The 23,038-nt window shown below is 47.1% G+C and overlaps 1 protein-coding gene across 2 annotated transcripts in view; it reads left to right on the forward strand.

Moving 5' to 3' along the window:
* Positions 1-5,903: 5,903 nt before the first annotated feature.
* Positions 5,904-23,038, forward strand: part of HPCAL1 (hippocalcin like 1) — a 47,699-nt gene continuing 30,564 nt past the window's right edge. For both annotated transcript variants that reach the window (XM_015859445.2, XM_015859447.2), the window contains exons 1-2: positions 5,904-6,135; positions 18,603-18,649. The gene's annotated coding sequence lies outside the window, so the exon portion shown is untranslated. The remainder of the gene's footprint in view (positions 6,136-18,602; positions 18,650-23,038) is intronic.

Consider the following 23,038-nt stretch of genomic DNA (forward strand, 5'->3'; position numbering starts at 1 on the left):
CCCTGAGCTGAATCTGTCCCTGAGGAGCTCTGCAGAAGGCTCTGCTGTGCTGCTGAGTGTGAATCTGACCTACTGTGCTTGGCCGCCCTACTAATACATCTGTCCTGGGTCCAAGCGTTCTCCCCATTTGCGCTATAATTATCCTAAAACTAGATTTTTCTAAATTCCATTCCCTCATAGCTTTTTATAGTTCTGGGATTTAATTATTCAGAGCCGTGGAAGTTCTCAGCAGTGCTTTTTTCCTGGCATTTATGGGGAGAGTGCATTTGTCTACTGCAATGCACTTCAGGCAGAGGCGAGGGAATGGCTCAGTGTTCAGCATGCTGTGTTTGGTGCATTCTTCTATGAGAGCATCTTGTTGAATCTGTGGGTGGTACTGGTGGTCTCTATGCCCAATAATGATTGCATCCCCTCCTTCGTTTGTATGCTTTCCCATCACTGGATGGGAATGAAGTGAAGCAGGGCTGCAGGGGAGGATGGGGGAGATTAGTGATGCCAGTGGGTTGTGGGGGGCTCCGAGCAGGACCCGTTCCCCTGCAATCGGCTTTGCAGAGGCAGTGCAACAGCAGCAGCAGAGAAGGCTGAGCCTCTCCTGCCTCCCACATCCTGCTCGGGTGAGAGCAGCATGTGTACTTTAATTAGCGATGATACATGAGGGAGACAGGAGATGAAGCAACACTCAAATGAAGTAGCTGCAGAGCTGGTGAGAAGGCAAACAAGAGCTCCCATACCTGGGGGGTTATTTTTAGTCATGGCCAGCCCCATGCTCTCAGCTGAGGGTCTCAGGGTTTATCCCTGCCCCTGCTTGTGCCACCAGGGTGTGACTTGCAGCGTTGCACTTGTGTCCTGTGTTCTCTGTATGACAGTTTTTGCTTGCTTTTGTAAACGATACAGTATTTAAGCACTGGCTAAGGGCTGCAGTATAGCTTCAAGTGCATTTCAAATGGGTAAACACCTATTATTCACATCTCCTTTGCTGTGATGTCACTAAAGGCTGTTCCCAACAGGAGCCCAAGGCAAAGCTGCGTTGATTTGTGCTGCTGGTGGGAGGGCACGTCTGCGAGGCAGACACGTGCTCTGTGCACAGCAGAGGCCAGGCAAAGTTAATCACCCAGTGCTGCAATGCCTCCGCTTTATGCAGAAGGTGACCCTGGGCAGCACTTGTTAGGAACTCATCTGGTGCCCTTTATTACTTCTTAATCTGCAGGCAAGAGGGAGCAGAAAAGATTACTCTGAAGGTCTCTACTGGAATTGACACAGCTCAGATCTTCCAGCTTGGGACAAGCAAGGAGACTTGTTAAACTTACCTGAGCACCACTTTAAAGCTCAGGATGGCAGAACTGGGATGTCCATACAATGACATGGAGGATCTGGTGATTATTTAAATGTGCAGACAGTGCCCTCATTTAATTACTAGCATGCATTTGTCAAACACCCAGCAATGTGATTGTCCTATATAAGTATTTTCTCCAGGCATAAACCATCTTTTTAAAACAAAAATTACTTTTTTCTTCTTGAAAAAGTTATTAATTAATACATTTATTGTCCTCCCCTGTGGTTTGCTTTCCCTTAATTACCAACAAGAGCAATACAAGAGCACTCCACTGCTGGTGCCAAAATTAACCCGACTTCCTCCATGTTGCAGTGAATGATTCACATGGATTTGCCTTTGGATCTGCACCCCAGTCCTATGAGAAATAGTGCTTTGCTGCAGCCCTCTTGTCTGGGGCTGGATATGTGCAGCTGAGAGAAAGGTTTCCAACAGCAGCAGCTTTCTGGGCAGGAGATGCAGCCCATCATCCTGCCACTGCCCTGCTGGCTCTGGGCAGTATCCCAGAGCACACAGCATGGCACAGCACTGAAATAGCATCTTGTTGGCTCAGACATCCCAGAAATCACTGCCAGGTTTCCTCCTCCTCCTCTTGCTCAGCCACATGAAAAGAAAAGAAGCAGTTTCAGCAAAACTGGAAGTCTCAGTGGGGAAACATCAGTTTTACTATATTATTATTTATTGCCCTGATTAAATTATAATGTTTTTGTTTTGTTTTGCTTTGTTTTGCTTTGCTTCGCTTTTCTTATGGCTGTTGTAATGCCAGCCTAAATCATTGATTTCTGTTTAGATACACCGGTATTTTTCATGGTTAATTTCTGGCTACTCTGTTTTCCTGTTGCGGTTCAGAAAATGAACAAGCAAGTTATTTTCCACTGTGTAGAAATGCTCAGCTTTTCATACTCTATTCCACCTCTCTCAGTGAAAGTCTGATGTTTTGGACCACCAACACTAAGTAAATTCTGTTGCTTCTTGTGTCAGTAGGTCAGATATGAGCTCTGATACATGTACCCCTGCATGCGGGCCCATGAGAAATCCATGCTCTGGTAGGTGCAGCTGTAAATAAGTGCATGCAGGCTTAGAACAGAGGAAACTCTATTGTTTCTTTTCAGTGGGTATAGTTAAGACACCACCATCTCACCTCCCCATGCTTTGATGGCACATTGCAGTGTGGCCAAGTATTGCAGTGCCAAATTAACACAAAACACCAGAGAGAGAAACTGAGCTTTTTGATTTTCCTTATTTAGCAGGGTTTTACCATTCTATGCAAGAAGCCTTTGTATTAATATCTTATCTGTAGCATCTAACTTTAGTGTCTAACATAGCAACTGCAGCCTTGGAGGCAAAATGAAGTCCCGTGTAATAGATGGGTAGACAGCAGTCGGTGAAATGAAAATGTGCTGGTTTAAATCATAAGTTCTTCACCCCTATTATTTCTTTCTGTTTTCTCACTCAGTCATTCTGTTAGCTGAGAGGAAGACCACACAGCCAGATTTCTTTTTTGTTGTTGAATCATTGGTCTCTCTGACTTAGAGAGGACACCAAGTGTTCTTATATGTGTAAATGTGCCTGATGCCTTGTCTGTCCATATGCTGTCACATGCAGGCACTGTGGCAACCTTAATACAGCTGTAGGTAGGAAAGTGCACTCTAGTCTTAGCACAGCTGTACAGCTTACATCTGCTGTTCCCAGCCTCACTGCCAGTCATCACAGCTCTCACTATTCATTTTTCCTCAGAGGGGAGGAAAGCAACTAAGACAAACTCCTGCTAAGGGGAAGAAGAGCAGTGACATGATGATGGAGTATTGCAACTATTTCTTTCTTGGCACAGCAGCAGGCATGGCAAGTAGGTTGGAGAGGAAAAACCATGCAAAAACTCCATTACATATTGTGCTGTAACTACGTTTTCTGAACTTTCAGTAGTTCCACATTACATCATTCAAATCAGACAAAGAAATTCTCAAGGGTATGGCAAATACTACCGTCTCATCTCTCCTCACTCTCCAAGGTCGTTGAAAAGAGGCCAGGGAAGTGCCCTGGAAGATACTGCAGAGAACAAGCTTCCTTTAGCAGTGGAATACACTGTAAAATTTGACCTGCTCTTTTCCACCTCTGGATTCTGTGATCCAGATGACTGGCAAAGCCCCCACGTATTTGCTTTGGTAGTACATTAAATTCTGTCTCTGCCTGTCAAATCAATTCTCTTCCCCACAGCTGGCATTTCCCAAGCAGCCCAAGCTGGGAATGCAATGGAAAGGAGCACTGATGGATGAGATTGATGCCTGCAACAACCTGAGCCCCAGCATCTGGTAGCAAAAATTGTGAGGCTCAATAGATGGGCCCTGTCTGCAATGGAACCAAGTCCTGGCTCTTGGAGCTCCCATCTGGCCTGAAAATGGCTGGAGCAGTCAGCTGCCTTCAGGGAGGGAGCTCTGGGTCCCATCACAGCTATCAGGAGATCCAGAGGGAAGGAGCATTGTGAGTTTTAAATCCCTGGCAACAGTTCCCTCTGATAGTTTTTGGGTAGAGGTAAGAGGAATTGAAATCCCCAGGAACACAAAGGGCTCCAGGTCTGGCTGATGAACTGCTCAAAAAAGGGTAAATATTGCTTTAACACCTCCCCAGAATTAATCACACCAAAACCCAGCAAGGCGGGTAATAACTGGAGATTAGCAATAGCCTTAATGCTGCCACCAGAGCTCATGTTATTATGGCAGATATTTAAAGAATAGCAGTGTGCCACACATCTAGACTTTCATCTCCACCAAATCCCTTGGTGATTAAGCACCGGACAGCAGAAGGAATTTCTCAGGGTAATTTCAGATTCAGCAGAGCTGGAATGATCCAGATGAATCTAATTCAATCCCTCATTGTTTCTGTCTTCTGATTATAGAAACAGAATGAAAAGCAGAAAGAAAATCAACCGAAAGGATGCCAGTACAGCTATGGCACCATGGTCGGTAAAGACCCACATTAGGTGAGCACAGGGTTACTAGACTGGCTTAATAAACAAGGGGAAATGGTTTTAAACTTAAAGAGAGATTTACATTGGATTTAATAGAGGAAGTTTTGTACAGTGAGGGTGGTGAGGCACTGGCACAGGTTGCCCAGAGGGGTGGGGGATGTCCCATCCCTGGAGACACCCAAGGCCAGGCTGGATGGGGCACTTCTCAAAGTAGTTAGGCATCCAAATGAAGACTGTGAGGATGGGGAAGGATCTGGAGGGCCATGTGTGTGAGGAGCAGCTGACAGTGGGGCAAAGGGCTGTCACTGCCTGTGCAACTGCCTGCCCCAAATGAGCCACAGCCCCAGCACCTGGCATTGCTCACATAGGGTGTGCAGGGAAACAGAGGGGATTACTCATGTGTAACCACCCCCCGCGAGGAGGAGCGGGCTGCAGGCGTGTGAAGTTGGCAGTGACGGTGCTTGCATCTAGTTTTCCATTCTGTGTTCCTGTTTCGAGTCGCTTCTAGTTTTAACAGCACAGGTTCGCCAGCTTCCCAGCTTGTTTTTTGCCTTGGGCCGACCTTTATGTGTATAAACATATAGGTCATTTTTTAAGTCGGCAAAATGGTTCGAGCTGCTCTGAAAGGGGCTGGAGAAATGGGTTACTGCAGAGCAACACTTTCAGCTTTGCATCAGTAGTTACAACGTATTCCAGCTTTGCATCAATAGTTACAACGTATTCCAGCTTTGCCTTAGAGGTGAAATGTGGCTTTTTTTTCCTTCTATTTTTGTTTCTTAATTCAGTTTTCTGCCCTCACAGTACGGAGATAAGCTCTGAAAACCTGCATTTCGGAGGCTTTTTGTGCCTCCCAAGGTTTGTTGCTGAAATCTCTCCAGATCTTTTGTTCCTGGTGTGGCCCTGATTTCAGCTCTGCTCGGTTCTTATCTCGTGCGCTCGCCTGGACTCCTATGAAGGAAGGCAGAGTGAAAGCTGCCGATAAGGCACAACGGGAACGGCGTTCAATTCTCTATACGTTCCTGACTTGAAAGCGCGCCGGGCAGGAGCTAAGGGAAAAACAGAAATCCTAAAGGAAGGATTCATCCCCCGTGCGCTCTGCAGGCCGTAGCTCTTAGCAAGGCTTCCCATGACCTCCCTCGAGAAGCAGCTTAGCACTGAGCCCTCAATCCCCTCCATTTTGTGGCAGGGTGCGCTGTGCGGGCGGCTGTCCCCGGCCAGAGGCAGCGCACCCGTAGGGATCCACCTGCACGGGCACGGATGGGGAGGGGAGGGGCGGTGGGTACGTGCTGGCTGCGGTGGCAGAACTCGTTGTAGGGCCTGCAGCTGAGAGCTTCCTTGTTTGCACTGGGGTTAGAAGAAAAAAAAATAAAAATAAAAAAAAATAAAAAGGAGAAAAAAAAAAGGAAGAAAAAAAAAAGATAAAATATATTAAAAATAATTTTTTAAAAAAAGAAGAGGGAATTAAAAAAGCAAAAAACCAAAGAGATCAACTTTTCCCCGCCGCCCCGCACTTCCTGCCCCGCGGCGGCCGGGCGATACCAAGTGGCTGCGGGCTGTTGGGCGGCCCCGTCGGGGCGCGGCGCTGCGCAGTGCTGCGGGATCCGGCTCCGCTCCGCCCCCCGGCGCCGCCGCTGCCCCGCGGGGAAGTTGCGCTCCGTGCCTCGCTTTCCCGCTCGCTCCCTCGGCGGCGGCTCTTTCCTCCCCCTCCCTCCAATGCGCCTCCCGCTCATTTCCTCTTTTCCTCTCCTCTCGCCGCCGCTCCGCAGGCGTGCGGCTCGCCCGGGCTCCGCCGCGGAGTTGTAGCTGCCGGGAGGCCGCCGCGGGACCGCTCCGCAGCCGGGTGAGGGGCGGCGGGATGCGGGCGGCTCGGGGGGCGGCGGGGGGCAGCGCCGGGGATGCTACGGGGTGGAGGTGCGCGGTGCCGGGAAGAACGGACGCGGGGATCCGTGCGTTCCGCGTGCGTTAAGGGGGATCTTGGAGCCGGCGAAGTTCGCTCCGCACGAGTGGCGTTCGGGGAGTCGGCTCCCCGAAATCTTACTTCCTATTGCCGTCTCTCGAACCGGCCCTGGCTGAACGCTGGCTCCGCTTCGGTCGCCCCTCCCCCGGGGCCGTTCAGCGGCCCGATGTCCGCTCGGTGCCCCGCACCGGGAACGGGGGGGAGCGGCGGCCGCAGCGGGCGGGGAAGTTTGGGCTTAGTTTGGGAGAAGGCGGCTGTGTAGTTTGTGTGCGTATGAGAAAACGGCGGCTTTATTTCCGCAGGAATAATGCTAGGCGAGCGCTGGAGCTGCAGGCTGTACCGTAGTCCCGTTCACAAATATAAATGTGGCAGAGAGACGGAGTTTTCTTTGCGGGGAAAACAAACGGAGGAGGCAATAATTCCGTCCCCGACACGTTTTCTCAATGGGAGCCGTTTGTTGTGGCTGTGGGTTCAAACGCTCCCGGCTCCTCTCGGCACAGCCCGGCGGCCGTTCGGGCAGCAGCCGCCCTGGGTGGTGCCGGGGATGCTGCGTGTGCCTGCACGGGGACCGCATCGCCGCCGGTGCTGAGCCCCGGGGCCCTTCCCCGCACGCGAGCGGATCGCACGGCAGCTGCGAGCCTCGGCTGTCATTAGGGAAAGGCACTTTGTGCTCATCTCTGCCTACGCGAGATGGGGAGATGCCGGCCGGCAGCGCTGCTTCTCTGCCACACCTGCCTTCTTCTTGCCTTCAGTGTGATGGTTATGTCTGGCTTAAAGTGGAGGAAACTGTGTAGGGGAGGGAAAAACAAGAACCGCTCGCCTCTTTAGAATGGATGTCGCAATGCTGGCAGCAGAACTCGTGTGCTGTCAGCTATCCCGGTGAAAAAAGCGCTTTTTGTTGGCGCTGCTTCATCTTCTTGGGGAGCAGTGCTGGGTGGGGAGAGCTGTGCCAGCTGCAGAGGCTTTCTATGTTACAGCTGGATGCAGGGCTGGCATTGGGCATAAGGGACGGGCACAGGCAGCTGGTTTGGGCTGAGCAAGTCAGCTTAGGGACTGTGGCTCTGCAGAAGAAAAAAAAAACCATAAAAACAAAACCCAAAGAAATCCGACATGATCTGTGATTCGGAATGGTTGCGATTCAAAAAGATTCGTGCAGCATCATTTGTTGTATTTTTGAAGCCGTGCAAATAGTTTTTGATGTATTGATTACCTTGATTTGAGAGGGATGGGAATGCTGGTAGACGAAGTGGGCAGTCTGAGTTGGAATTCTCTATAGTGTAGGGATTTTTCTTGCTTTTGGTGATACGAGACTGTGAGGAATGAGACTGTGCTCTGTGTGTGTGTGAGATGCACTGATGCTCGTGGGAAGGGGATCTCTCGCTTGCAGAGCTGCTGCTCCTTCCTTCAAACCTGACTCCTAGGACAGCTTCAGTAACAAATGCTATACGTTTTCCAGCGAGTGGAACAAAAACTGACCATTTCTTTTCTGAAATGAGCTCTTTCCCTTGTTCCTCCTGTGCTTTCCATAGTGGTTGTATGTGGGATCGGTTTCTTGTGGAAATCCAGTGCCAATGGCTGGGAGACCCATAGGATGGGCTGCGCAATGAACGATACATTACCTTGCGCTGTCTGTGCTACAATTAGAAGGCAGGAGCCTGGAGGCTGCATCCAGCTCGTAATGTGAGAAAGACTGCACGTCTCCTGGGCTGCATCGCACAACATGTGCCACTGGCAGTAAGAGATGCTGCTTGTAACTAGGGGGTTCAGGTGAATAACCTGTCCAACCCAACCAGCTTTTCTCTTCTCTTGCGCTCTCAAATGTCTTTCCTGATGACTGAACTACCTGTATTGAGCAATGCAATCTACTTGGTATCTGTCTGGCAAAAAAGCAGAACCAAAAGCTGGGCACAGCTATAGTTACGTACAGCTAATGCATCCTCCTTTGAGACCTGCCAGTTTTGTTGATGACATCTACAATCACTGCTAGGATTTCAGTGGCTGTGATCTTAACCTCATCAGAAAGGTGTCTGGCTGATGGTAAACCTTCAAAACTCCAGCTGGGTTGGAAGGTTTGGCTGGTAGGGACAGCTGGAGACCTCAAGGGCAGGAGGCTGAGTCCCAAGAGGCTGCTTTGGCCTCAGAGATGCTTGCTAGAAATGAGGCATACCGAGATCCTGATGCTTGTGCCAGGAGGGTTGGCTAAGCTGAAGCAGCTGGCTTTGCAATTAGATTGAATTTCTGTTTCAGACAATGTGTTTATCGTAAGGAATTAACCAGCGTGCTAGTCAGAGTGGCAGAGGTGTTTGTTTCCAGTTCTCCAACCATGCAGAGTACGAGCATTGGGATGCGAGTGTGCACACGTGTGTGCTGGTATGCAAATACCAAACGTGTGTTTTGAAGGAATAATGAACCTTGCTCCTGGCTATCCCCACTCTGCCCACTGACCACATCCATCAGTGCCACGTTTTCTTGTTCCTTGAACACCTCCACTGACAGTGACCCCACAGCCTCCCTGTGCAGCCTGTGCTGCTGCCTCACCGCTCCTTCTGAGAAGAAATATTTCCTAATATCCAACCTGAACCACCTCTGGCACAACACGAGCCCATTGCCTCTCATCCTATCACTGTTACCTGGGTGAAGAGGCTGGCCCCCACCTCGCCACAGTCTCCTTTCAGCAGGTGATAGATGGTGTAGCTTGGGCATGGGCTTGGAAAACAGATCTTTCTGATGCTTGGGAACTGGTACGTGGCTCCTGCAACATCATTTTACATAGGCGAGGGTGGCTGTGGTGGGAGGCAAGAAAAAAGCCTACTAGGGGCCACGCCTTCTGTTTTTCTAATTCACCTCTGTGAATGTGCCTTGCACAGAATAGATGCTTTTTGCTGTGCTGAGATAGCAGGATTTTCTTCTAGGCTTCTCTAAAGGGCACTGTGAGCAGGATTCTCTCTTCTTGGCAGCTCTTCTGTTGTGTGAAGAGAGAGAGAGCTTGCTGCTGCTGGCCCTGCCATGCTTAGCTGTCAGAGCAGTTAGCACTGGTGGGGCACTGTTTGCTTTTCCCCTTTATCCGGGCTTTTTTTTCTACAAGTAAATGGTGTTTCTCAAAGGGTATCATTGCGCATTTCTTAGAACAAAGCTTCTCAAGGGGGCAAGGGGAGCAGTTTGCAAGGGGTGAGCAGGGATGATGCTGGGTGTGCATCTCCAGCAGCATGGAGCTCAGTTATTAAATGCGTGATCGAAAGCAAACATGCGGAAAGCAAGCGTACTTCATGGTGCTTAGGAAAGGGCCTCGGAGCAACATCTGTTAAGTCTATTAGAAAACACTGGAAAAACCTTTATCCCCTTCACCAGAGCTGAAGGGAACGCAGCAACTTAAAACTTTGGCTTGGAAGCAGCTGCCTGGAAGGAGCTGCCTGGCTCACTGCATCGAGGCTGCTGCATCTCCAAACGCTCCCAAAGCACAGCCCCGAGCAAGCTCCTGCTGCTGCCTCTTTTGTTCCTGCTATTGCCTCCAGCTTACAGTGCAAGTGTCTTCTGAAATGATTCGTCCATTTTGTGTCACCGCTTGGTTTAATTTCCTCTCGCTGCCATTTGTCCTTCTAATGCTCTTGTGAAGAGATGGCTATAGTTACCGTACGGTGGGGAGAAGAAAGTGGAATCAGCATAAAAGCTCTTAGTGATTAGGCACTGCTTTGATTTCCACTGCACTGAGTTTTATTGTTCTTGGGCTAAAGCGTGTGAGGTTTGTAGTTGGAAATGCAGATGCTTCAGTCACCTTTTGTGACCGGTCTGAAAGCCAGATTGATGTAAATGAACAGGAGTTTCAGCGTCAGCCCTCTCTCCTGTCTTTGTGCAATAGCACCTTGGTGGCTGCATCCTGCCAAAACCTAGCACTGCATGGAGCCCAGTTCCTCCAAGCCAGCAGCAAACAAGAGGAAGGTTCCTCTCAAACCCACTGAGATGGAAAGGCCTTGTAAGCTCCTTTCCCCTGGCTTTCTTAGGGAATGTGCTTGTGGTGGCTGGAGCCGTGCTCAGGCTGTGGGAAGCCATTCTGCCAGGCTGAGCTGGGGCTTGCTCTGATTGTCAGAGGATGTAGCAGAAGCTTATTATGTGTGTTTGTTTTTAATGGAAATTGGGTTTCATTCCAGCTGAGGGTAACTGGAGCTGTAGAAATGGTCTGAAAGCAAACAAGAGTGAGCTCTGAAGCCTCCTGCCACAACTTTCTATTCTCCTGGTGTCATGGTTCTTAAAATGGCGTTTGTTCCCAAACCTCACCATTGTGTGCCGTTATGAGAGCTGCCCTTCCCTCAGGTGACACACAGGGTGAGGGAGGACTGCTCTTCAGCTTGAACCCCCTCCAGCCCTTCTCTCCTGCTCTGCAGGGCTTCCTTGATGCTGCAGGCCAGCATGCACAGCCAGGTCCCAGTCCTGGTGGCACTGAAGAACCTGTCCTTTCTTCATGGCTGCCATCTGCTGAGGTTCTATTTGATCCTCAGAAGCCAAAAGCAGGGGACACCCTGCCAAAATGGTTTGGTGCAGGTAGGTTTTGCCACATTCAAGCCTCTTAGCATTGCCACTCTTGGCTCTCTTTGATACTTGCCTGTGTCTTCCATCTCTTCCAGCTGGGACTGTCAGCAAGCTGTTCACAGGGCATGCTGCTGCTGCTTTCCAGAAGGCTTGTCCCTTCGGTGAAGCACGCCATTACAAGCTGAGAGCACCAGCAACAAGTGCATTTATCAAGTGCTGATTGTTATGGGAGTAATTCAGAAAGACAGCTTTGATTTTGCCATTTCCAGAGCTCTAGCTTGATGCAGGACGCAGTCAAGAGGCCAAACTAACTCGAATTGCTAAATCTGGGTAAAAGGAGTTATCTCAAGGGAGATCTTTATCTCTCTCTACAACTGCCCCCTGAAAGGAGGTTCTGGCAAGGAGGGGGTGAGCCTCTTTTTCCAGGTAATAGTGATAGAGTGAGAGGTAACAGCCTCAAGCTGTGGCAGGTGAGGCTCATATTGGATATTAGGAAACATTTCTCAGACAGAGTGTTGAGGCAGTGGCACAGGCTGCACAGGGAGGTGGTGGAGTCACCAACCCTGGAGGTGCTCAGGAAATGTGTAGATATGGCACCAAGGGATGCGGTCAGTGGGCACGGTGGGGATGGGCTGGAGGTTGGACTTGATGATCTTCAAGGTCTTCTCCAGCCTCTATGATTCTATGATCTTCAGCCTTGACAGTTGGCTTGGCCCTCGTCTCCCTGTTTCTGGGTGTTTCACAACCAAGTGTAGGCCCACCTGTAGTGGGAGTTTTGGATGTGCCTGCTTTTTGTTGTCCAGCCTTGTTTTCAAATGCATGTCCCATGGCTGGCACTGGGGTCTCATGGGTCTCTTTCTTGACCCCACTGACTTTTTACCCTTGGCGGTGAGGCACATTTATTAACAACAACAACAACAAAGTTCTGCATTACTTGCTCACGGGGATTCCATTAAAGCTTTGTAAAACTAGTTCTATTGTTCTTCTACAGGTTGAGCTGTATGCATATAGGCTGAGTAGACTAATATTAAAGTCTCCTCAGGGACTTTCAACAAGTGTGTGTGCTAGTGTAACAGCCATTGTATGGAAAGACAACTCATCCTGGCCTTGACGTATCACCAGAGGTAGCACTGTGTCTATTACTCTCCATGTGAGCTTGCTCTGCATCTTCTGACCTGTGCCTGGGGAGAGGAGCAGGCATGTGGCTCATTGTCACCTGGGTGTGTGGCAGTGTTTGTGCCATGCCCATTAGTCTGTTTCATGTGCCAACTTACATGTGGGTCATTGCTTCCACAAAAGCATCCTCAGTGCCACCCTGCTACAGAAAGATGGGACTTCCAATGGCGTCATCTGAGTGTCCCCATGGCTCCTGAGAATGGTATCACCAGTGCCTCGTGCCACATACAGATTGCAAGAGCAGCAGACAAGCAAGTAAGACCATCAGCCTCAACTCTGGGCTGATATTTTACAGTCTGTAAAGCAGTGATTGAACTGTACAGGCACTCTTGCTCTTAATGCTGCTTTCCCAGCTCTCTGGAGGTTTAGTAGGAAACCAGAGCCTTGTTTGTTTTTTTTTTGCTTTGCTTTCAAGATGTTTTTCCCCTTTGTAATTAAAAAGGCAAGAATGTGTAATTTTTTTTTTTTTTTAATGAATAAATGATCTGTCCAGGAACATTAGTTTGTGATGAACTCATTTGAAATTCAGCAGCATATTCCACAGCTGGAGAGTGCAGGGAATCCACACTTTTATGTGGCATAAAATAGTCTTAATATACAGAGAGGGTTAAGGTTACTTGCAGCAGCTTACTGGTGCCACAACAGCACTAATCACTGTAATTTTATTTATTTATTTGTAGTACATTCATGCTTCATTCAGTCCTTGGAACTGCTCCGTTGTGTCCTTCCACCTGATAACCTTAGCAGATGCAAATTTGCAATCTCTTTTAATAAAAAAGCAGTTGACACTTTGCCCTCTGTATCTGCTAAAATAAGATTTGCTAAGCAGCTACCTCCCTTCCCACGACCTCCCCTTGTTGCTCCATTCCTCCCCAGTCTGTATCGTGTAACTTGAATATAATGTTTAGTTTAGAGCATCCTGTGAAGCAAGGAAATGCAAATGAAAAGGAGGACTGAAAGGGGAAGAGAGTGATAAACTTCCTGGGCAGTGAATGTGCAGCGATATCATTTTGTTAATTGTACTGGGAAAAAGTTGAAAAGAGGAAATAGAGTAAATAAGGAGCGCTGTTCTGGTCTCTGCTGCCTGTATCCTTTTAAATGGCTGATGGTGTGTGTCTGAGCCTGACCTGGCAGTGTGTGGCATCTGTCACTAGTCTTTCTGGATAAAAGAAAAAGAAACCCTGCAGTTCGGTAAGGGAAAAACACATAACTGCAAATAATTCACCTTGTTCTGACATTTTAAATTAGAATTAATAAAACGTAATGTGTTTAGTCACAGCAGAGTGCTAAATTTCCATGCCTTCCTTCCCTCCTTTTACACACACACAGCTTCTGTGGGAACTGAGTGCAGTATGTGAAATTACACGTTTTACTTTGGGAATCAGATACATGATAACATCAACTTACCCAGCTTGGCTTCCAATATGAAGCTCTGGCCCCGAGAAGGCCATCCTCACCATTGTTTGCTTGCCTTCAACTTTAGAAAGCCTCCTTATGCCGTTATGCTTTCCTTTTAGTTGCTTATGTAGAACTCAAGTTTGGGCTGTGTTTAATAAGCCAAATAGCTCTGCTTGTGTGAAACTGCGCTGCAAATATTGATTACTTGCTTGACTTGGGTGGAGATGTTTGCATGGCATCCTCAGTGCTCTGAAGTGGGTACAGTCATCCCCGGTGGCTCGTGTTTCTCAGCCAGCTTGTGAGAGTCCCTGGCAGGATGTACGTGAGCCAAATGTGACGCATAATGAAACAAAAATGCAATCTTCAGCTTTTGGCTGAAGTGAGCAAAGCTCCTCTGAAGCCAGGACAACAGTGGCTGCCTCCAGTGAGATGGATCCGGTGCGCTGCAGCCTGTGGCGTTTGTTGGCATGCAAGTTTTCCCTTTGCATGGGTATTTTTCTGTTTCTGTTTTGGTTCTCCTGTTGTTTTCCTGAGCCTGGCATGGGTAATTGTTTGTGTTGTGATAGCATCAGCCAAAGATAAGATTCTTGTACAACACTTCAGGCTGTTCTTCACTCAGTGCTTTAAGCACTCCAATGAAGCTATCTTCAATAAACAAACCTTTGGGGATGCTCAGGGTGCAGCTTTTTGGAGATGGCACAACGTTTACTCTGGACTTTATCTTCTATCAGTTTAGGTGCAAGCTCTTTTAATTACCTTGGAAGTTTATCTACTGTGATTATAGCACACCGGCATGGCAGATATGCAACAGAGTGTGATGGCATGGCTTATTTCCTAAAATTTCACCATGCAAATGGAGGGACTGGATCTAGAGTTTTGGGTTGTGTGGCCCTGTTGCACCCAGTAACTTGTGTCCAGGTTCATGTGTGAAAGTTGAGACATTTTCTGATCATAGTGACTGCTGAAGCAGGTCTTGGATGTATGGACTGTGCTACTGGAGCTGGGATGAGAGGCCTGAAGTTACACCAGGGAAGCTTCAGGTTGGATATTAGGAAACATTTCTTCTCAGACAGAGTGTTGAGGCAGTGGCACAGGCTGCACAGGGAGGTGGTGGAGTCACCGACCCAGGAGGTGCTTAAGAAACATGGAGATGTGGCACTGAGGGACATGGTCAGTGGGCACGGTGGGGATGGATAGAACTAGATGATCTGAGTGGTCTTTTCTAACCTTAGTGATTCTATGACTCTATCTGTGATTCTGTGATGGAGCTGCAGCTGGGCCAGTGGCCTGAGGGAGTGAAATTCAATCCCTGACTTAACCAGATGCTTCTGTGATACTCCTTGGGAACCTATACAGCTGCTTCCCATTCAATGCTTGGATTATTGTGCACTTCTGGGGGTGTTGTAGGCATACTGTTGAGGTCAAGTGGATATAAGAGAGTTGTCATGGGCAGCATTCAAAGCTGAGAAACTAGGGACGGTGCTTGAGTCTGCTGAAACACAAGAGATCTGTCTAAGCATTACTAGCCCCTCAGGGGGCATACAGCCTGAAGTGTACCTGCACCACAGTCAGATCGGGATGCTGAAGAGAAGACTTGAATTAGCTTTTAAATTAGCCTAGATCTCTAGCTGTAGCAGCCTAAAGTATGGTGAGGGTGAGGGCTGCAAAACCTGCCCAGGGACCAGAAGGAATTAACCTGCACTGGGCCAGCTGGGAGCCACAGGCATGCCAAGTGATGCGAGTGATCCCCTGGATTTAAGAGAGCTGGAAATGAGCCCAAGGAGTGAAAATCTTCTGACAGATGGGGGAATGACTCTTCCCGCATTGAAAGGCCTTGAGGAAAACAAAGCAACCTGGAGGATACATCCCTCTGAGAGTTTCTTTGTGCCGTGGGTAAGAAAGAGGGGAAAAAAGGCCACATTTTTTTGTGAAGTAGCAGATTCCAGATGAAAAAGAAATTGTAGCGAGGAAGCATTGCTAACAAAGCACAGGCAGCATCTAGTGTTGGCAGTTATCTCTAAAGCTGCACGCAGGGCTTGCAGACAGGTTGCACCATTCACAAACACGGCAGTGTCACTAACAGCGTTCATTTGACCTGATGCAGTTATGAAAGCTGGACTTTGGAAGTGTGGGAGGGCCTTATCGGTAATCGGTATTGTGTCTTATCAAGAGAAATATCAGCCTGAGGGAAAGGCTGGGATGGAGCAGGGTGAAAGGGCGGCCCTTAGAGGATGAGAAGCGCCCACAACACTTGGGGCTCCTCCATTGTGCACAAAGAAACCTACACTTAATGTCTGTGATGTGGAGCAATGGAAAGGGGTTGAAATCACCTTGGAAAATGAGACAAAAAAAGCAGCTGTCACCTTCATTTCTCTCATCCATCAGTGAAGCTCTTTTTTTGAGATAGATCTTTACAAACTGTTCTTTGAACGCATCTCTTCATTAAGCTTTCTGCTAATGGCTCTGAAAATAGTAGATTGATGCACTCGCCTCTTCCTGCCCAGCCTCCAAAAGTTACTGACATCCCTTCCTTTAATTCTGCTTTGTAATTGAATTTCTGCCATAAGTTGCTTCTGCTAATTCAATTATACCTTTCTTTTAATTGGCAGTGGATTTGAATACTTCTTGTGCTGTTCACGTGGAGACTAACATGTGCTGGCCAGTTACCCTTTACTCCTCAGGCTGGAGCAAAAGTTTTGGATAATTATAAGAATACAGGCAATTTTTTGCTGTTGTTTTGTTCTGTTTCGCTTTTCCTAAACGTTTTGGAATGCAGGAATGTAGCCGAGGACTGGGAAATGCCTTTTTATTTTATTAAGCATATAACTATGGCCTAATTATCTTGGTGCGTTGTTCTGTAGGGCCTTCTGAATGTGACATGCATGGAAGGCACAATAATTTGTACCAGCAGCACAGAACAGAGATGAGAAATGCTTCTGGTTTGTGTTTCCTCTTTTGCTGGTGACCCAGCTTGGTTCTGACGTTGCCTTTCCATTGGGTTCCATTGGTCAGCAGCCTGAAGCGCTCAACATCCATTCCTGTAAAAAACGGGGATAATGGGTTTTCTTCCAAGAAGATGTTGAGGCTAAAATTATCTGTTTAAATGCCTGCATTGCTGCCAGTTCATGATTATGAATGCCTGCTTGGCGATCTTGGGAGTAATAGAAACTTTAGCAGAGTCCTGATCTTCCTTCCTGTGAGCAGAAGACTGATGGAGTTAACATCTGCACCAAAGAGGGAAGATGCTGACATAAAATAGGACAAGAACCAATTAGGGAGTGCTCGCAGAAAGGGGGTGGGTTTCTTTCCCTTCTTTATTTTTCTTTCCAGATTCTTTAGGCCTTGGGAAAGGATTTGTCTGACACGATCCCCAGCTGCTGGGAAGACATGTGCAGCAGGGTCGGGTCTTTGGTCAGAGCCGCTCGGCCGGCATCGCAGGTGTTTGGGATACAGGGCATCTCGTGACAATTGTCTTCTTCTGATAGTTTATGTATGAGGCTGATTTCAGCTGCCTGCTTGGCTTTGGTGCTTTTCAGTTTCTCCTTGGTGATTATCTATGAAAACATGTAGAAAATTTCTGAGGTTTCCATAACGATGTAAAAGGAAAAATATAGCGCTGAATGTTTTAAATGGGGGGAGAATTACAGTACAGTCTGACTTTTATTACAGTATTTTCCTGGAAGTTAATAAATTATTTCCCACCTAAGCATCTTCTGGGTGCTTATGAGTAATAGGCAGCATGGATTAGTCTGGAACAAATTGTGTCAGACATGCTAATTTCCTTCGATAGCAGGGCAACCAGTTGTGTGGATAGCAAGAGAGCAGACAATGTGCTTTGCTCTTAGCTGGCCTTTTGCCATTGGTATTCTCAGAAGGAAGCTGGAGAAGAATAATTCTGGTGAAACTCTTTCCTTTCAGGTGGTGCAAGGATGTCCTAATTGTACTTCAGGTCAAGTTGTGTGTGGTCAGTCTCCATAGGCTGTTGGTAGGGGGTTGCAGAGATGGGCCTAATGGCTTGGCCAGTCAATTATCAGCGTTGTAACTGATGCTTTTGATAAAATACTGGTTGAGATTCGACAGGTAGTGTCCCACTGGGGAAGATGACCACTGCTTGGGAGGATGGAGGTTCCAAATCTTTGGACACAAGCAGAATATGGATTTGGAGGGTTTGTTGTTTGTACCGGAGGTGTTAACCCAGGCTTGTGGTTACTTCTTGTGAATAAATTAGCAGTAAGGGATGCTTCAGGGTGTGGTGGAAGGGTTTGAATGTTATCACAAAAGGGAGGAATTCACCTTTGTACGGTGCTGAAGGTGACTATCAGATGGCTTGGTGGTATTTGGAGTCCTGAGGCTGGGCTTTTCTTATTGGGAAGGCCAACTATGTTACTTTGGGATGGAACAGTGTGAGGCAATCATTGCAGAGCTGTGGGGTTGCAGCATCAGGAGGCGTTGGTCTGGAAGCAAGGAGCAATGGGGGGAATTATGGACAGCTCTGTGGGAGGATGGGAAGTGGAGCAAGCCAATTTCCTAATTTTCCTTATCATTTTTTAGTTCCTAATCCACAGACTTTGAGAGATTACGAATCACAGGAGCAGGTGAACTCGCTCCTTGTGCTCTTGTCTGTGACTCCTTAACTGCTGATGAACCTTGGCACTCGGAGCTGGCAGATGCTGGAGGGATGCATATTATTATACTCTGTTTTATTGAGTATCGTGCTTAACTGATAGGAAACTGATTTCTGCCCTCTGAAAGCAATGCTTAATGGCTCCAGAAATCCTGAAATAGGCTTTGTCTTATTCCAGTGCTGTTTCTCCTGTTCTTGGATGTTGGCATAGCAGTATTCTAAGGCATAAACCAAGCAAGCCTTTCCACCACGGCATTTATATGCAATCTGAAGTTGATTCTTGCTTATTTTGGAAGTGAGTTTCACAAAAAGGTGTAAAACAGGAGGGATGGTTTTGGCAGACGTTTGAATGCCAGAAGAGATCACTGTCCAAATCTAAGAGAAACGAGTATGTTTTTCAGCATGCCTTTTGATTTCTCTTTCAGGACCAATAATCAAAAGCAAATGCAAAGGACGAAGTAATAGTTGTCGCTCAGTTTAGAGCAAGAGCTGTAGCAGAGCTTTCACATATTTAAACAAATTCTGATTTTAGCTGGGAAAATTTGTTTGTGGAAGCCAAAAAGGAGGAAGGCTGTCCCTTAGAAGAAAGCTGTGATGTAAAGCATGTTTGTTTTGTTTTCTCCTTCAGGCAATTGAGCCCTGTGGACTTTTCCTGAAGAGGTTCCAAGATAGGTGGTGAGTACTTTCCAGATCCTGATTCTTTTGAGCTGCACATTACATGGGAATTAAAGGGCAGCTGGTGCAGGAATGTGCATTATCTCGGCTTGTGGCACGTGTTGAGAGCTGGCAGGCTGATCTTTGAACGTGAGGTTACCGTCAAAATGGGAGGCTTTACCTTTGCACCAGAATGAACTTCCTGAGACTCAGTTAGTTAAATAAATGTTATATTTTCTTAAATATTCGACTTAAATGGTGGAAAATCTGCAGCAATGACACTGGGTTTTGCACAGAAAGCCTGTGCAGCCCAGCAGGCAGTGTTTTCCGTGTCGAGGAACAACCTCGTCCTTTTTACTCCCTTTTGTTCTGACCATCTGTGTTAATCTGAAGGAATGCAATTTCCAGCAGTTCAGATGACCTGCATAACTCGTGCTAATCTCTGCCGCGTGTGACCGCTTCTGCCCTGGCGTGTACCCAAAGCTTCCGTGTATTTCATTTGTCTGCACATCATTAGTTTCTTATTTGTAAGCAAATGAAACATGAAAGCAGAAAAGACCCGCAGGAGCACAGGGGTTGATCAGAAACACTGGCAGCCAGGGAGCCAGCTTGGGCACTGGGCACTTCACTGCTCCTCCCTGCAGCCGGCCTCTGCCAGCACTACCCCTGCCACGCCGCTCTGCAGCACCCTTTGCTGTTTGCTTTTGTTGTTTCTAGAGAAATCCACACCCCGTTTCCTCTTTCAACTCTAGATTCTTTCCAATGAGATTAACAAAATTATATCGTTACGCATTAATTGCTCAGGAAGTTTATTCTTTAGTTGCATTTCCCTAGTGCACAGGATACGAGCTATTAGAGATCTTGTGTGTTCAGACTGACTAATGAACCACAGCTGAGTGTCCAAAGCCTTTAATGGACTTCTCCATCTTTCCAATAAATGTATTTTCAGTAGGTAAGGTGCCTTTCCCCACGGATGATGCTGGATTGACTTGCTGTGTCTGTACAGCATATGGCTGAGATGTTGCAGGGGAGTTGCTGGGGAATGGCGTGTTATACTGAGCTCATGTCCACCTTAAGAGTGTGTTCATTTTGGACAGAAAGCAATTACTGTTATTTATTACTCCTTTAAATTTATTAGTCTCCAATTACTTCTTTAATCAACAAAATTATCCCTTACTTAATGAATGCTGTTATCCACGTTTTTGGTATTTTTTGGTATTTTTTGTAAGGGGAGCTCAGTTAATTCCTGACATTCTTACTGAGGCATATATCCACATAACACGAGTCTTACAGGGCCAAGTTATGAATCCCATGTACCTTTTGCAAATGTTCGTGTGAGTAATAGCTTACGAACTTCTCCTCTCCCCCACCCCTGCAGCTGCCATGAGTCTTCATTATAAACCTGTGTGCTATTTGCACTAATAATTACTATATTGAGACCTGAATCATCAGTTGATCTTTTTGAGAAGTTGAAAGATGAATCAAACTTTCTTCCTGAGGGCAGAGGGGAGCATGGGGCTGCTGGCTGTAGCAGTGTGTATTAAAGGCTGGGTAATTTCCTACTGCCAGATTCAATTGAACTTGCATTGGGTTTTCTTTTGCTGTCATTTTGGATGACACTTACATTGGTTATTGGTACAAAACTTGCTAATACTCCACATTAGGCTTAGCTCCTGCATTATCCCTTTGGATAGTGCTCTCAAAAGCATGAAAGCCCTGTGGTCTTTGGTGAAACGTGGATTTTTGCAAACAGAATTTGGAGTTTTGGGGTGTTTGTGCATTACAGTTTTGCCGCTGTTATATTCTATGTTTCTCCTTGCCTTTAAAGTTCAGATATGTTATTTATTTTTATTTGGGAATTTAAATGGTCCGTGGCAATATTAAGGTAATTGTAAAGCATGCAACAGTTTCCATATGGAAGTTTATGGCATACAGTGAGAGACAGCAGAGGGACAGGCATCAAGTGCTGAGTTCTATGGGCAGCTTTCAAAATACAGCACCTTGTCTGTGGTCTGAGGGTGGCTTCAGAGCAAGGCCAGCACCATGACAAACATGAAAGTGCCTGGCTTTTGCTTGGATCTCACCCACAATGAGCACTCTTGATGTGAAGAGTGCCCACAGTGGCCACTGAGGTAGGTTTTGGGAGCCTCATCTTCAGCTGGGTGCTTGAGTGTAGTGGCCTCAGCCAGGATGGGGTATTGGAGCATGTGCTTCAGTGCTCTCCTGATGGGGTACTACAGGCTCTGATGGAGCAAGCTCCTTAGCTGCAGTGCTGCCTGTAAGCAGATAAGCAGCTCTGGGAACAGACACTGTCCCAGCCAGAGACAGCACGTGATGGGAGCATGCTGAACTGGGGCCACTCTGAGCAGGACAGTCAAATTGGTGCCTTAGTGGTTCTGCTAGGAGGCTGTGTATCCTGGGTGCCAGCAGGATAGCAGTGCCCCAGCAGTGGCATTGGGTCTCTGCATGGGGGACTTCTCCACCTGGGGCAGTGGCTAAAGCCATATGCTTTTCTACAGGGTGGAAACAAATAGGAAACAGAGATGTGTGCAGGGGAGGGAAGATGGGATGTGAAATGGGGCGAGGAACAGCCTAAACTGCCTGTCATTTGTATGGGCATGGGACTCTATGGCTGAAATGGGGCACCAATCAATAGTCAGGCATGGGACATTAAGATCAGCACCAGCAAGGACAACAAGACTTCAGTCTTAAAGTAGAGAATTGAAAGTTTTTGCCACCAGAGATCTATCCTATTCACCTAGCTTAGAAAAACATTTTATGAGGTGCTGGCATAGGTTTCCCAGAGAGGTGGTGGATGCCCCATCCATACAGACACCCAAGGTCAGGCTGGACAGCACTCTAAGCAATGTGATGGAGCTGCAGGTATCCCTGTTCACTGCAGGGGAGTTGGACTAGATGGTCTGTAAGGGTTCCTTGCAACTCAAATGATTCTTTAATTCTGTGATTTTCAAATTGGAAACAGCTGAAACCTTGTTTCTGAGGGAAGGTAGCACCCTGTGAATGGAGGCCTCTCAGAGCATAGGAGGCTGGGCTTGTGGAGGTGTGTGGGGACTGCCTACATCTTGTCATGGAAATCTGAGTGCTCTTGTAATTGGTGCTCGGGTGTTTTGGGGAATACTCCTGTCACACAGGATATCAGGGCTGGGATGACCCCTCTGCTGTTGGTGTGCAAGATCTCCAGCACAGGGACCTCCTCCTTCACCTGGGAAGAAGAGGAGGAGGATGAGGAGGGAGTCAAAGAGACAAGGGGCAGTTGAGGCTATTCTCCCTCATTTATGGATGTTCTCTGTGCTACCGCCTTCGAAAGAACCCTGGTTTCTCCTGCTGGGGAAGGGGAGACCTTTCACTGGCATTACCTTGTTTTCTTACCTTTCCCCACAGTTTGATATAACCTTCTGCAGCAGGCTGCAAGGGCCAGATGTCTGCGATACGCACCAGTATATTGCAGCAGAGAGGAACAAATGTGCAGTGAATTGGAAAATGTGTCTTAAAAAAGCACAGATGGGGGAGCACAATAGCAAGTGAAGTACCTTTGTGTGAGTCGCTTATGTAACAACATAATTAAGAAGAATTTATTATAGATTAAAATGTGTCACCAATCAAAGCTTACGTTTTTCTCTTCTTCCTGCAATCAGTCTTAAAAAGTGATATTTGAAGCTTTCTGTTCTTCTAGGTTCTATTATTAATGGGTTTTATTAGCATTTTCACTGTGAAGACATTTCTGTGTTGTACTGCTTCTAATGTATACAGTTTGCTCATTCAAGGATATTAAGGAAAAAACCAACAATGAACGTGCAGTGCTGCTATTCATCTGTTTTTGTTTTTATGAATGAATCAGAAGATTCTGAGCTCACACAGGCTTCATGATTGCCCAGTTTGCAAGAACTTTGAGAATTCAAAGATTTGAGTTGATTCTTTATAGCAACAGGGAAAAAAAAAATTAAAAGCAGGCTTAACGAGCTATTAGCCAGGATTTCAGAACTGGAAGATAGTGGGGCGCAGCCTTAAGAAGAGGTTATTATATTATGCATATTACATACGTGCTATTATAGAGTTATCCCTTAATAGCACTGCCTTCCCCTCTGTGTGCTGTGCCTCCTACAGCCACCCCTCACCTCCTGCACTTTGTATAAACGTCACTGTACAGCAAGGGAAAAGGAGCATCTCCTCATGCAAGTATCTTGTGTTGATTCACTGCTATACAAATGTTCATCCTCTAATAGTGCAGGATTACAAAGCATTATCATCCTCAGATTGACTCAGGTAGTGCTATTTTTGTTTAATCTGCATTAAGGTATCATTGCGAATCTTTGGTCTTGCAGCATGGGGATAATACGATTTACTATTTTTATAAAAAATCAACATGGCTGTGCAAATCCTGCCCATACC

The sequence above is a fragment of the Coturnix japonica genome, chromosome 3, assembly GCF_001577835.2.
Source record: "Coturnix japonica isolate 7356 chromosome 3, Coturnix japonica 2.1, whole genome shotgun sequence".
Taxonomy (NCBI): Eukaryota; Metazoa; Chordata; class Aves; order Galliformes; family Phasianidae; genus Coturnix; species Coturnix japonica.